The sequence below is a fragment of the Macaca mulatta genome, chromosome 15 (assembly GCF_049350105.2).
Source record: "Macaca mulatta isolate MMU2019108-1 chromosome 15, T2T-MMU8v2.0, whole genome shotgun sequence".
NCBI classification, from domain to species: Eukaryota; Metazoa; Chordata; class Mammalia; order Primates; family Cercopithecidae; genus Macaca; species Macaca mulatta.
The window spans coordinates 39,812,763-39,829,055 of record NC_133420.1 but is presented as its reverse complement, the minus strand read 5'-3'; the positions used below and the strand labels follow the sequence as shown (position 1 = coordinate 39,829,055).

Here is a 16,293-nt window from a genome sequence, read left to right as displayed (position 1 = left end):
CAATCTTATTTATATTGCCCAAATGTTACTTACATATGTTTATATGTGCTTATTTCTATACACTTTTATCCCATATGTAGGTTCATATGTCTAATACCACAGTCAAGACACAAAATAATGTATCACTGTAAGTGGTTGCCCTTTTATAGTCACATCTACTTCCCTCTCCTCATGCCTTCCCTGATTCCTTCACCTAACCCCTAGCAACCACTAGTGTGTTCTTCATTTTAATTACTTTGTCATTTTAGCATGTTATGTAAATAGAACTGTTGTTTATGTAACCACTTGGAATTGACTTTTTCCCTCTGAATAATTCCTCTTTAGAGATTAATGCAAGAGTTTGTCTGTATCAATTGCTCTTTCTTTTTTTGTTGTATCCCACAGTGTGGGTATACCACAGTTTGTTTAACCATTTGTCACCAGTGAACAATATCTGAATTTGTGTTTTTCCCCAGTCTTTGACGATTAAAAATAAAGCATCTATGAACATTTATGTCTGAACAAATGTTTTAATTGTTCTGGAGAAAATGTCCAGAAAGAGAGTTGCTGGGCTGTATTACCATTGCTTTTGATAATTATATGCTTGAGCCATTGAATTCACTTAGAATTGTACTCCTCATTTGACTGTAGGTAAGGTGACAGCTAAAGACTCAATCTGTATGTTTGGCACCTAGTACAATGCTAGGCACCTAATAGTTACTAAATAAATGCAATGTATGGTAGGTGTTTTTTTTTTTTTTTTTTTTTAAACTCTCTCCCAACTTGCATGGGGGCTGGATCTTGAGCTTCTCAGTCCCACAAGACACATTAGATTTCTCTAGTTCCGGCTTTCTTTACTAGAGCCTATGAATGTTCTGAGATTTTTACCACTAAGAATTCAGAAGGAGGAAGACTCATCCATCTGACTCCTGCAATCCTCTTCTTCCAGGTCATTTATCTTCTCTCTATGGTCTCCTGCTGAAATAATATCTCTTGGGTCCTCTTGATTCTAGAGAATTCACTCTGAAGAATTTAAAGAGGAAGGGAAAATATTAATAAAAAGAAACACCAGAGACTCAATTTTGATAATAGTAACCTTTTATCTGTAAGCTGGTGAAACGTGACCAGAAAGATCCAACAGTGAACAAAGATGAGAAAAAAAAATTTTTTTAAAGAAAAATGTGTTTTCTCAGTTTATTTTCTGAGTTCCTCTCAAACGTAACATTTCTAAAGGTAGGCTTTCCAGAGAAGCCCACTACCTTGGAGGGCCTGGGTTTCTTTTTGTAACTTTGTTTTACCCTAGTTGGGTAAATCCACCTCACAGACTTCAGTTGCACAACAAAATAAATGATGATAGCAGTTCCTAAAAAGGTCATATGAAATAAGGCATGGGAAGATAACTGTCCAACCATTAAACACTATGTAAATGTATATGTCCATTTTTGCCCATTAGATACTGAAATTAGGTGCCTACAGCACCTTTATTCCAATTCAGGTCAACAGATTTGATCTGAGCATCTACCATATTCTAGGCATTAAAGATACTTGTGTATGTGGTGGGGGGTGGAATGGGGGTTGGTATAAAAGTACAGACCCTGTACTGTCCTGCTACCATAGAAGGAAATAATTCTAATAGTATAATACTTGATGGAAATAGAAGTACAACAGAAAACCGGAGGAGGGGCAACTTGAGAAGAATTAGGGAAGGCTCTGGTCATAAGGAAAGACTCAGAAGCGGCAATATTTGATGGGTTTGAGAAGAGGTAGAATATGGACATCTCCAGTGGAGAAAGGGGATTCAACAAAAGTGATGTCAGAAGATCAAAGGCACGGAAAATGAAAAGGAATTAAGAATACATTGAATCTTACAAGGGTATAATGAGTGGATAGGAGTAATTGGGTACATGTATGGAAGGGTAAGATTGGATCACATTATGAAGGGCCAATATATTTAGATGTAAAATTTTGGCCTTTAACCTATTGGCAAAAAAAGCAATGGAAGATTTCTGAACAAGGACACCACATAAGAAATTGTGCTGAGGAAGGTGATTATAACAAAAGAAAGGGCTTGAGAAAAAGAAACTAGATGAATGCATAAAAAGCAATGGAAGATTTCTGAACAAGGACACCACATAAGGAATTATGCTGAGGAAGGTTGATTATAACAGAAGAAAGGGCTTGAGAAAAAGATACTAGATGAATGCATATTGACCAATGAGCAGAAAAGAGTATAAGTCAGCAAGAACAGAAAACTGGGGCAGCTGAAAAAAGCCAGGGCACTGCCAGCAGGGTAGATGATGGCCACAAGGATAGGAAAAGGGTTGAGGCAGGAAAGGTAAGCAGGGACACTCTATGAAGTGCCTAATAGGTAAAATGAGGTTAGGAGATAAATTCCACAGACAGACCTAACTCAGTTTAAATTCTCATTTTTCTACTTATTTACTTGAGGCAAGCGGGATAGCCTCTCTGTGCCTCAGTGTCCTCATCTGTAAACTATGATCGATGACACAGACCACAAAATAGATCAGTTTTTCATGATTAAATAAAATGGTAAATATGAACATCATCAAAGCATATCATAAAAAGTTCAGTAGATGTTAGCTATGTTATTATTGATTTTATTTTATTTTAATTATTTTCCAGGAACTTGAATTCTATCTTGTGTGCCAAGAGACATACAATGAGTATTGTATTTTAGAAATATCATCTTATGTATCACGTGGAGAATAGATTTGAGAGGATTGCCACTCACAGCAAAGAGACCAGTTAGGAGATTTTTGCAATAACCCAGGTAAGAGATAGTGAAAACCTGGATTATAGGAGGGGTCTTATAACTAAACCTCAGGGCTTACTAACTGCATTAACCCCATTGCTTGAAAATATAGCTGCACACGGAAGGTTCTCAAAATATCTGATGAATGAATAAAAAATCTGAAAAATATTCAAGGAATAAACTTTTAAAATTCACAAATAGGGCCTGGTGAGATAAAGCACGCCTGTAATCACAGCACTATGGGAGCCTACAACCGAAGACTGCATGAGCCCCAAGTTGTAGGCTGCAGTGAGCTATGATTGCGCCGCTGCACTTCAGTCTGGGTGGCAGAGAGAGACCTTGTCTATAAATAAATAAGTAAATAAAATTGAAATGTAATATACACCCAGACATGTTCACTTACTCCAAATATATTGTTTCATGAATTTTCACAAACTGAATAAAAACCTATGCAACCATTTCCCAGATCAAGAGACAGAAAATTGTTTCCACCCGCCAAATCTCTTTTAAAAATTCTCTGGCTGAGGCCGGGCGCAGTGGCTCACGCCTGTAATCCCAACACTTTGGGAGGCCAGGGCAGGGGGATCACGAGGTCAGGAGATCGAGACCATCCTGGCTAACACGGTGAAACCCCATCTCTACTAAAAATACAAAAACTTAGCTAAGTGTGGTGGCGGCGCCTGTAGTCTCAGCTACTAGGAGGATGAGGAAGAAGAATGGCGTGAACCCGGGAGGCAGAGCTTGCAGTGAGCCGAGATCGCGCCACTGCACTCCAGCCTGGGCCACAGGACTAGACTCCGTCTCAAAAAAAAAATTCTCTGGCTGTCACTATCTCCCCACAAAGAAGACACGGTTCTGGTTTCTAAGAAGAGGCATTAGTTGCACCTATTTTTGTTTGCTTAATTGTTTTTTTCTCTAGTTTACATAAATGGAGGCATAAAAAAGTAGGTATTCCTTTGTGTCTAATCGATTTGTTTTGCTCAATACGATATCCAAGGAATTCACTTAAACTTTTGTGTGGATCTTTCATTCTCAGTGATGTATATTATTTTTTTCTGTTAATTAAATTATGCTGATGATGGCCACTAGGTCAGTTTCCTATTTGGGAACTGTTTGTGATTATTCGTATTTCTAGGAACATTCTAGGTTATGTCTAATGGTAAGCTTAATTATGAATGCATTTCTGATGTGTGTATACCTAAGATCCATTTGGTGGATCACAGGTAATACATATTCTTAGTTTCGGTAGATACTAGCAGTATCTTGCAGTCTCCTAAAGTGTGTGTTCTATTTTGTACTCCCACTGGCAGGATATGAGTATTTTAATTGTTCCACATCCAAAGTATCACCAACATTTGTTATTTTTTGTCTTTTTTTTTTTTAGTTTTTCTGGTGATAATGATGCCGTATGATTTTCATTTGCATTTCCGATTATCAATGAACTTAATCTTTTTTCTTATATATACATAGTCTTTTATATATATATAGTCTATATATAGTCAATATATAGTCTACATATAGACTATAGTCTATATATAGTCAATATATAGTCTACATATAGACTATATATAGTCTATATATTATATATAATATATTATATATATTATATAATATATAATAATAGTCTATATATTATATATAATATATTTTATATATTATATAATTATATATTATTATATATTATATATAGACTATATATAGACTGTAGATAGTCAATAAACTAGTTTATATACAGCCTATATATAGTCAATAGAGAAGATTATATATAGACAATAAATAAGATATATAATATATAGTCTATTTATAGATATATATACTTTCTATATAAATATATATATCTATATATAGTCAATAAACTATGTATAGTCTATATATAGTCAATAAACAAGATATATATATATAGTCTCTCTCTATATATAGAGATAGATAGATAAATCTTTTGTAAAGTACCAGTTCAAGTTTTTTTGCATTTATATATTGTTTCGTCTGTCTCATTCTTTTCAAAAAAATGTATTTGTAGATGTTCTTATGTATTTGTAGGATACTGTGAAGAATCATTTACTAATAATATGCATAAAAATGCCTTCTTCCACATTGACATGAAGGTTGCTTTACCATAATGCTATCTTTTGGAAAACCAAAGATACTTAATTTTATGATAGTTTAATATACTATTTCTTCTAATTATTATTTTAATCTTACTGTTTAAAAATGTTTGCCTATACCAGGGCTTAAAAAGTTTCTCCTATGATTTTCTTGAAATTTTTGTTGTTTCTTTTTTACATTTAGGTCAGCAATCCTTCTGGAAATTGATTTAGTGTATGGTAAAAGGTAGCAGGTCAACATTTTTTTTTTGGTATCAATATATCCAACTTACCCTTCATCCTTTATTAATAAGGTCATATTTCCCTCAACACTGTATTGCCACTAATGTAGCAAATTAGGTAACCATATTTGTAAAATTATATCCTCTTCTATTGGTCAATTTGTCTAAAAATTATCATTGTTTTACACATTTGAGGAAACGGAGTCTTTGGAAAGGGACAATGGTGGTGTATGTTAGTTTTTCCAGGATTCTTCACTTTGTAGCCAGCTCTAAAGGTTGGCTTTGAACACAATTGCAGACAGCTGCAACTTCTGTTATTTTAACATTCTTGGAATGAGATCTGTTTGAAAGTTCCATGCAAATGGCTGTTATTTCATTTGCCAAATGTGTGAAAAATATGTATCTTCACATTTTTCTGATAACACATAGGTTAGGTTTATATTTTTCCATGCATCATTACGCATAATGTGTTTGTTCTGATTCTTCTTAGAAAGCAAAACTCAGCCTGGTCACAGAGAATAATGATCAAGGTGGTTGTACTTTCAGAGGTCAGCGTGCCAATTTCAGTGCCATCCTGGTAGCAGACATTTGAGCATTCTGTGCCTCACTTTCCTCAAAGTAAAAAGAAGCTAATAAAGAACAAATTTATTGTTATCTACAACAAAACTAATTAAAGAACCTATCAGTAATTCCCTCAAATAATTATTATAATTGTAAAAATGAAAAAAGTGACACCACATTAGAACATTAAAAACTTCTTTGCATAAAGATATTATTCTTGCGTGATGCTTACCTCCTAGGTTATATTTTGTCCTGTATCCATAAAGCATTTAACTAAAGGTGACATGCTATTAAAGAGTAGCAAAGACTGCGATACAGAGAAATTGACAACTACCTTCACTTCATCCTTTAATTTCACAGAAATTCATTCGACATTTTCCAAACACAGCCTCCCTGGAATCTGTCACACACAGGTTTACCCTGGCTTCAGGCCACTTTCCTGTGGTGTGTGTACAAAGCTTGAACACATGATTAAAATAATTATTTTTTCACTTGAGTGTTTTATTCCATCATTGATGTGTTTGCTTCTCTCTCCCTAGAGTCACTTTTTTGTTAGTTAGGAAAGTGGAATTTTGCTAAAGTATTACCAGAGGGAAAAAGACATGAGATTCCATATGGGGAAATAGCCTCTGTTCTTTCCCCATCACAACTCATTTTACTACCAAAATCTGAACTTCCTGAAGCATAGCTCTTAGCATTTAATTGAAGGGGGAGCTGTAATCTCTCTCTCTTTTCCCTCCTTTCTCATTTTTATTTTAAATTAATTAGAGATTCAAGGGGAGTTGCAAAACCATAGAATCTCAAGAACCCTTTACCTAGCTGCCCCAGTGGTGACACCTTATATAAATCTAGTACTATATCAAAACCAGTAAATCACAATGGGTACAATACTGGTAATTAGACTTCAGACCTTATGCAGTTTTCACCAGTTTTTATGCACTCGTGTGTTTGTGTTTATGCAGGTGTGCGATTTAGTTCTTTGCTAAATGTATGTAACCACCACTACAATCAACACTACAGTTCCATCATTACAAAGAAACTCCCTTGTGCTGCCCTTTATTGTGGTTGTCACACTAGGTGTGATACCTCTTTTGAGTCTGCAGAATAAAGCGCAGACTTCTAAGTCAAAGCCCTGTGATATGGTTTGGATGTTTGTCCCCTCCAAATCTCAAGTTGAAATGTGATTCCCAGTGTTGGAGGTGGGGTCTGGTGGGAGGTAATTGAATCCTGGAAGTGGATCCCTCATGAATGGTTTATCACCCTTCCCTTGGTGGTGAGTTCTTGCTCACTTGGTTCATGCAAAACTAGTTGTTTAACAGTGTCTGGGACCTCCTCCTTCTCTCTCTTGCTGCTGCTCTCGTACTCTGCTCATGTGACATGCTGGTCCTCTTTTGCCTTCTGCCATGATTGTGAGCTTCCTGAGGCCTCAGCAGAAGCAGATGACAGCACTGTGCTTGCTACACAGCCTGTAGAACCCTGAGCCAACTAAATCTCTTTTTGTAAAGTAAATTACCCAGCTTCAGATATTTCTTTATAGCAATGCAAAAATGGACTAATACACCCATCAAAGGGAGGATTTATTTTTAGTGGACAGTGCCTAAGATATTCATTAGGTGACAGTTTACCTATGGGCAAAGCCATTGAGAGTTCAAAGATTAATTCCCACTCTTAAGCCCCTCCTAAACTCTATCAAGTGAGATCAAGCGATGTAAGTAAATTTTGGCAGAGTGTTTCTGAACGTTCTCATTCTTTCCAGCCTCCATTATCTTCACGCAGGCAGTATGTACAAAATATTTTGTAAGGACCTGGAAGATTTGGATAGGTTTGTCACTCTCCCATTCCTGTATTTTAATCATGATCTGCAATTGGATAGGTAACATGACCTCACCACAGAGGCAGTCTTGAATTCAGAGAAGGACGTGGAATTCATTTCTCCCTCACAACTTGTTTCAAAGCTTTGCAGTGAACATTTTCTGATGCCTTCCTGAATATTAATTGAAAAGCACTGTGTTCGATTTCAACCATTTTTTCCCCACAGGTATCGCTCCTTCAGATGAAATCATGAAGACGGTTTTATCTTGCCTCTACCAAAGAAAAGATGAGTGGTAAGATTATCAAACCCCATCTAAATTCCTAACATCCTCTATGTGCCACTAGGCTCTAGAGACTTAACAGTGCCTAGTTCAATGTGTGACACATAGTAAATATTCATTATGTATCGGGCAGATTCACCAGCAAATGAGTAATTAAACAAATGCCAAGACTGAGAGACATTAACAAAGGTTTTATTATTTTTTTCTCTCTAAATTCCATTTTGTAAAATTTGGAAATTATCTGAGGTTTCATAAGAAAATGCTGTCTTTGGTTTGTAAGATGAAAACTCGAAGCAAAGGCAAGTTTTACAATCTGCAGCTTTACAATCTGCCACCCTTTTTGAGGATTGTATCTAGCTGCAAATATTTGGCACTGCTCTCTTCCTCACTCTAATTTACAGTGCAACCAATTCAAATAGAATGCAAAAAGAAGCATTACTAAAAAATAAGTATTATCAATTAGCATACAAAAGTAGAACTGCAGAAGCTCTTTCTGGGTAAGAGGTCCTGAGAGAGCTCAACAGCCCATAGGCAGGAGCAATGTTAAACATGCAAGTTTATAGTCCCTTTGGGGAACTTGAACAAAGAATATCAGCTCCCCATTGGTGGTCCTAAAGCAAACCAATTTTATTTCTCTGTAAACGCATTTGGAAAACAGCTTGATTTGGAGGGAAAACTCTAGGTGTTGTTAAGAGAAAACTGTCACCCATCCAAAACTCTCCAGGTTGATCTATAGACTTGACCCTGGCAAAATGTTAATTGTGGGCAGGTCATTTGTTCAAGGTTCATACAGAATGGTCTAGGCAAAGCAAATTGAATTTCTTTGTCTTAAGAGAAATCCTTATGCAGTCCAACCCTCTAAGTGTGTACTTTCAGCCAAAAGGTGCTTGAGCAACTGAGTGGATGTGCTACTATAACCATCCTCTTTCTGTTTTATGTTTTACATCATGGTTCAGCATGATGCTGTCTCCTCTGGGTGCTATTCATAAGTCCTGGAATCATCATGCAGCCTGTTTTTCTGGGCTCCCTCTGTGTATTTTGCACGTTACATGACCCTCTTACCATGGTCTGTGAAGCCCCCTGTGATCAGAACTTTGTCTACAGAACCGGATTCATCTCCCTCCACGCTCCCCTCTTGCTTTTTCTATTTCAATCAACTTAAATGAATCATAATTTCCTAAACACACCTTGCCAGATCAAGCTATCTGCCTTGACCTTGACTCATGCTGCTTCTCCTTGAAATGTCCTGCCTCTCTATATTGAACTAACATACTTTCTGTTTTCAAGCCTCATTATAAAACTCACCTTCTTTTTTAACTGCTCCTATAGAATTGGCCATTTCCCCTTTTGTGGCCTCCATGATCTGATGGATATAATTCAGTGATTGCATTTAGGTCAGATCTGCCGCAATTTTTAAAACACCTTTGTACCCTCAGTGTCTGCAACAATGCGTGGATAACAGCAGGCATCACTGAATGTCTGTGGGATAAAAAAGAAAAAAAAAAGAAAAAAAAGAATGAATGTTGGTAAAGAAGGCAGCAGTTTGAAACCTGTGTTAGCTTTTCAGAGTTGGGAAATTAACATAAATGTGCCAAACCTCAGTTTTCTCATGTGGGAACTGCTAAGTCATAAATGAAAGAAGTGAGATGTAAAGGAGGTGGCATATATAGGCATTCAATACTTGCTAGTTACTTTCCTTATTCCCCTCACCTTGAGTTGTGATGACTAAAGCAGAAATTGCATTAAGTAAGGCTAAGTGGCATTATTGACCATGAGGAAATAGAGAACAGTGTCTAAGAAGTACTGAGCCAAACATTGCGCATGTGTGTGTGTGCATGTGTGTGTGTGTGTGTGTGTGTGTAGAGACAATCATCTACCTGTAGCATGGGAAAGAGAAGCAAGTATTGGCTTTCAGAAGAAGTATTTAGGTTTAGGTAGTTTTCATTTTACTGTTGGTGAATGAAAATGTTCAATTTTTATTTAATAGTTTCTTTTTGTTGTTGTTTTTTGTTTGTTTGTTTGTTTTGTTTTTTTTTTTGAGACGGAGTCTCGCTCTGTCGCCCAGGCTGGAGTGCAGTGGCCGGATCTCAGCTCACTGCAAACTCCGCCTCCCGGGTTCATGCCATTCTCCTGCCTCAGCCTCCCGAGTAGCTGGGACTACAGGCACCCGCCACCTCGCCCGGCTAATTTTTTGTATTTTTAGTAGAGACGGGGTTTCACCGTGTTAGCCAGGATGGTCTCGATCTCCTGACCTCGTGATCCGCCAGCCTCGGCCTCCCAAAATGCTGGAATTACAGGCGTGAGCCACCGCGCCCGGCCTGTTGTTGCTGTTTTGTTTTTTGTTTTTGAGATGGAGTTTCACTCTTGTCACCCAGGCTGGAGTGCAATGGAGCAATCTCAGCTTACTGCAACCTCTGCCTCCCAGGTTCAGGCAATTCTCCTGCCTCATCCTCCTAAGTAGCTGGGACTATAGGTACCTACCACAATGCCTGGCTAATTTTTTTTTTTTCTTTTTTGTATTTTTAGTAGAGATGGGGGTTTCACCATATTGGTCAGACAGGGCTTGAACTCCTGACCTCAGGTGATCCACCCACCTCGGCCTCCCAAAGTGCTGGGATTATAGGTGTGAACCAGCATGCCCAGCCTAGTTGTTTTCTTAGGCTATAAGAACCATTAGGCCACACCTTCAGAAAATAATGATACAGCTGTATTTGGGGTATTTGTGAAAGCGAGAATTTGCTTCTGTCCTTGTGCATACCTCCCAACTCAAAGGCTCTGTGCCAGCAGCCATGTTTCATATGAATACACTGAATTGGACCCAACCCAGGGCAAGCTCAATGGTAATTCCCCAAACCCCACTGTTGGACCTGAACTGAGACATTCAACTCATTCTGTGCTGGAAAGTTGAAAGAAAAAGACGTAAACTCTGAGGCACTGGAGTGGTACTCTTTTCTGAGTATGCTTAGGGGAGCAAAGAAATCCAATCTGGATTTCACAGACCATTATGTCAATGAGATGTGATTGGGTGTTATAAGAAAGAAAAAAAAAGGCTCTGCAGTAAAACATGTGTGGTTTAAACCAGTTTTCTTACTATAGGATTTCTCAAAGCCTGTAAAATGGTAATGTGTTTTGTGACTCCCCGTGATATTTATACTATATATAGTTATTTCCATCTTCTAGATTATGGCAAACCCGTGGAACTAGTGGCCCATGGATGATACTTGCTATTATGTGTCATATAGATTCTGAGTAAGATCGGTTTAATCCTGCTCCCACTAATGACCTTCTTTGTGACCTTGTACAAAACACTTGACCTCATTAAGCCTCTACAGTACATATGTAAACTCAAATCTACTTACATATGATATTCATTTAATCTCTCATCTGACTGTATGAATAGTCCCTATGCTTGTGTCTCAAAATAATGGTACTTTTAGGAAACAAGTAATACACAGTCAAAAAAGTGGTATGTAGAAGGGTTTAATATAGGCGTGGTTAATAATCAGGTGAATAGGGTTATGAGAAACCAAGAAGGATTGAGAAAGTACCCCAGTATTAGTAAGAACCAGGCACTGTTGGTGCCCCAAGTCTAAAGAGATAAGATGATTAGACAGTTTTAAGAACCTGGAGAGATTAATAACAAGTAATAGCAAAGGGCCACCTAACACAAGTAGTTGCTTCAATAAAGGGATGGAGCCAAGCCACAGTAACCCAAAAGGAAGAGACCTAAGAAGTAAATACCCCAACCTTTTTTCCCCGTGCCCTCCAAATCTGTTGTCATACCTCCCTTTGGCTAAACCCACCAGAAGCCGTCGGCAAAGGAGCTTACTGATGCAGTCAATAAAAGCCTCCTGGGCACAGAGCAGGGCTGAGGAGGGTAGGGAGCAGATCTGCACTTACAAACAGTTGGCATGTTGGCAACACACTAGGCTCATGGATAAATCAAAAGACAGGGAGTCAAGACGACAGCATACTCTTTGGAGAAATTGTGAAATCATGTTGTTGAAGATGGCATCAAAGTCAGCCTCCCTGTCTCTCAAAGTGTGGCCCACACTGCTAAATGTTTCAGAGGGTTTTTCCTAATTTGGGGAAATCAAATATTTAAAAGCAGACCCACTTTGAAGTCTCTCAGCAAGCAGCAAATCTGAGACTTGATAGATGCAGTTATTAAAAATCAGTCCATCTGAGCAATCTGTTTGCCTGCCTTTCTTGCTGTGTTGGTAATTTTGCAAAAACTGCTGAATTTGCTCTCCTCCTCACTGCAGATTATAAAGAGTAAAAGATGTCTGTTGGTTGTCTATCATCCTTTAAGACGGATAAGAAGAACCCCTCCTGACTCTTTCAAAGACTCCCAACCTTCTCTGGACATTTAGAGAAGGGAATATTGGCAAAATTATCATTAAGGAAATAATTGTATGTGTTTGTATTTTATGTTGATGCAGACAGAAAAGAACCTCATTCTTCCCAGCTCCCTATTATCTCATGCAGAGATGTGCTCTAGCTACAATTTTTGGTCTGCCTCTCCAGATTGAGAAATCTTTACTCAGAGACAGCTCCGTGGCCTGTAAGATGAAAAAAGAAACTGAGGAGCTGAAGAAGAAGCTCAAGGAGAGATTGAAAAAGAAGGAACAAGTTAAAAGCCAAGGGTGGGGGAAGGGGAGCTCAGACAAAAAGAAGAGGAAGAAAAATTAAAACTAACTAACTAACTACTAACTAACTAACTAACTAACTAAATAAATAAATAACAGTGCACTGCCCAAAGTGAAACTTAGTTTCTGGCTATTTACTGACAAGTATAAAGTCCCAGGAACTAAGAATTCTTTAGCATTTCTGTTTCCATCTGAATTATTATTGAACTGTTGGGCACAATTAATTGTGAATTATACCCAACAAGCGCCTACCATCACTAGTACGGAAGAGAATTGTTCACCATATGCCAGATCATAAATGTCTCTTTCCCACAGGAGTGACTTACCTCCTCAGCAAGAATCTATTCATCCTATTCTTAATGATGCTTGCCCTATTTTTTTTTAAAAAGGCACTATTTGAAGCAGAGAATGTGAAAAACTACAGCCAGAGTCTTGGGAAGACATATTAGAATTGTAAGCAACCTTGACCAATTTGAAAGACAAATTTGTTCTGATATAAAAACATTTAATAATAAGGAAAATCACAGAGCATTTTGTGCTGGCTGACCTATGAAACTCCCCAAATTCTATGCTGGATGGGCTTGGCCATATACAAAATTTCAACATAGAAAAATCTAAGAATCTAGGTAAATATCACAGTACTTAATAATCAGAAAAATAGAGTCAGTACTATGAATGTAAACAGGCTACACATGTATTTAAAAGAAATGGGGTTGGGGGATGGCAAGTGGGGTGTTCATACCCTTCATATTCAACACCTCATTCGTCTACTAAAGTCTGTGTCTAATTCAGAGCCCAACAATTCACACTTATGATTAAGAGTGCTTAATGATTTCAAGTTTCTATACAAGGATATAGACCCCAAATAGAGCACTGTGTGAATTGTTTCTGCCCAAGAATCAAAGTTCCCTAACCCTTTTCATTTATCTTGTCTCCTTTACTGTCAGCTCTCCTCCATATGAACATGGTCTAGTTTCCTCTCTCTCTCAGATGACTTCCCTGTCACTGTACTATCACCTGCTAAAACACGTGTCCTCTGACAGGTAGATCCTGCTCCACCATCTATCTCAACTCTGCACCATCTATAAGCTCAGGTGATAATCAATGACAACAATACATATAAGTGGGAAAAAGAGAATTTAACCACAAGTTTTATTCATTCACAGTTGACCTTGGAACCAAAGATAGGTAAGGCCATAGCTTGAATTCATACTAACGGTATGATGGGATATAAAGGATTAAGGAACTCCTGATAACGCCCTTTCTCTCAAATGCCAAGGTATACAATAAATATTGTGCTGAATCATTTGTCTTAACCGATGGGAGAATTTTAAAAAACACACACACAAAAACAAACAAACAAAAAACAAAACAAAACAAAAAACGCTTGTCAAAAAACAACAGCAACAACAACCCACCCAGAAAAATATGAAGTTAATTGATTCATTGTTGAATGCCTTTACAAGTAGCCCTAGGATGTGTATAGGAATTCCACGCCACCAGGGTAGTTTTTTTGTTTGTTTTTTTGTTTGTTCATTTGTTTGTTTGTTTTTTAATGACTGTGCTCTTCTTAGTGCTGATTCTGATTCTTCTTGAAGTATTCCTTATTCAGAAGTCCTCAACAACTTCTTCACCTAGAACAGTGCCTGAGGTATCATGTATGTGCAATAAAAGCTTGATCAATGAAGCCACATCTTCTACCAAGGGCAAATATTTTAATGTAGATTAATTTTAAGACAATTTTTTACCTATTCTCTGCATATTATCACACTAATTATCTTATAGCTGTATTGCAAGGGTTAATTAGATAATACGTGTAACTTGTTTATAACAATGATTGTATGTTTTGAATTATTTTATTTCATGGATTCACTTTCTAGTCAATCCTTTCTAAACCTTCCCCATCCAAGACCACTACTTATTTGCTAAACAGTTAATCCTATCCTTCATTTTGGGTCACAGATTATGCATTCTCTAAAATATGGGAATATATGTCATAACTTGAGCATTTATTTTGTCAGAGAGACAATGGTGGCCAGAGATGTATAAAAAATCAAAGTTTCCAGGTTATAGGCTGAATCCTGCTCTACTTTCCCCCATTTATATGTTGAAGTCCTAATCTCTGGTGCTTCAGTATATTTATGTATTAGGAGATAGAGTCTTTAAACAGGTAATTAAGTTAGCAAGAAGTCATTAGGGTCAGCTCTAATCCAATAGTACTGGTGTCCTTATAAGAAGAGGCGATTAGGACACAGGCACCTACAGAAGGAAGGCTGTGAGAAGACACAGAGAGAGAATATGGTAATCTATAATCGATGGAAAGAGGTTTCAGAAGACTCTAACCCTGTCAACACCCAGATCCCTGACATGTAGCCTCCAGAACTCTGAGAACATTTCTGCTGTTTAAGCCACTCAGCCTCTGGTAGTTTGTTACAGGAGCCCTAGCGAACTAATATGCCCCAAGAATTCTGGGATGTCAAAGCAGAAAGAGTGGAGAAACCTGGACTCAAAATGTGGCATTGTCACCAGGTTACTATCTCAACTCTGTAACCTGGAGAAAAATTTATCTGCATTGTGAGGCTAGAACTCCAGATAGACTTACAAATTTATTCTAGTTTCACCCTTACTAGCAAGGTAACTAATCTCTTGGAATTTAAGTTTCTTTCTCTAAGGCAGGGGAACAAGCAATTTCCATCATAGAGTTTAGATGGGAGTTCATTATCAAAATGCATTTTCAGCAATTTGTGCTGCGCTGAACATGTAGTAAATATTATTAAAAATAGCTATCATGATGATGATTAATGTTATTATCATTACTTATCTCTCCATGCCTCAGTTTTAACATTTAAAAAATTGAATACCACTACCTAACTAGCAAGACTGGTGTGAAAAGCAAGTGAACTAATGATGATAAAAGAAGGTTTCAGTGGTTAGCCGAGGGCGATAGTGGTGGTGGAAGTAGTTGCCCCAAGTACAGGCAATAAGGTGCTGTGTCATCTGTGGAGAATTTAAATAAAATAACACATCTGACTATTAATAAGTTTGGTGTGCTTTAACAATGTCAGTGATTAAATACTTTTGATGTGAATTTCTCCCACCCTCAGTGCAAAATATTATAAACTAAAGTGGGCCAAACCAAGATGAGATTAAAAAGACACCAAATAGAATTATATGCGCTTGACAACTTCTGAACAGTTACTCTACTAAGTGCTAAGCTAAAAACCTCACCTGTTATCTCATTCAATCTGTAGGCTCACCCTACAAAGTGCATCTAAAAAGGTGAAGTCAGGGGTCCAAAGTCACAAAATGAATTGCAAAGTGTGCATTTGAAACAAGGTACTCTGACTCCAGAGCTAGACCAGTTTTGTAATAGTCCTCATCGTGATTTAGAGAAGAAATGTCTTCCTCTCTCTTTCTTCCTGGGTAATGTGCAAAGAAGGAGGAAGCATCTCCCATGCTTGGCCTGGACCCCGTATGTAGCCTGCAAATCTCCAACACAATCTTGGTGGCTATCGCTCTTGATGTATCCTGTTCATACTGACCCACTGTCTGGATCTGACTCATTTGGTGATTTATGGACCATGTCAGTACAATTTAGTGTCTTAATGCTCCTAGTCAAAGACCATCAAACGTCTTCTAAAACCTCCAGTGTCCTTTAGAGGGAAAGAAGTAGAAAGCAAATGTTAGCAGCTTTTGTGACTTGAGTTGAAAAAAAAAAATGCATCGAGCAAAGTCCCAACAGACCTGGAAACTCAGGTCTGCAAGTTATCAGCTGTGTGACTTTGGATATGTCAGTTTCCTTCTCTGACCTCTATATCACAATAGCTGCCACCATTTGGCTTTTGGCTTGTTTACAGATTTGCCTCTTTCTCTGGGCTGTGAACACCTACAATAATAAAACACATAATTTTA

The 16,293-nt window shown here is 37.6% G+C and overlaps 1 long non-coding RNA gene across 1 annotated transcript in view; it reads right to left on the bottom strand.

Annotated features, from left to right (window-relative positions):
* Positions 1-512: 512 nt before the first annotated feature.
* LOC114672627 (uncharacterized) overlaps positions 513-16,293 on the bottom strand; it is a 28,521-nt gene continuing 12,740 nt past the window's right edge. Inside the window, exons 2-3 of the long non-coding RNA XR_003723025.2 lie at positions 9,038-9,211; positions 513-1,002 (exon numbers count right to left, since the gene is read on the bottom strand). This is a non-coding gene — a long non-coding RNA (uncharacterized LOC114672627). The remainder of the gene's footprint in view (positions 1,003-9,037; positions 9,212-16,293) is intronic.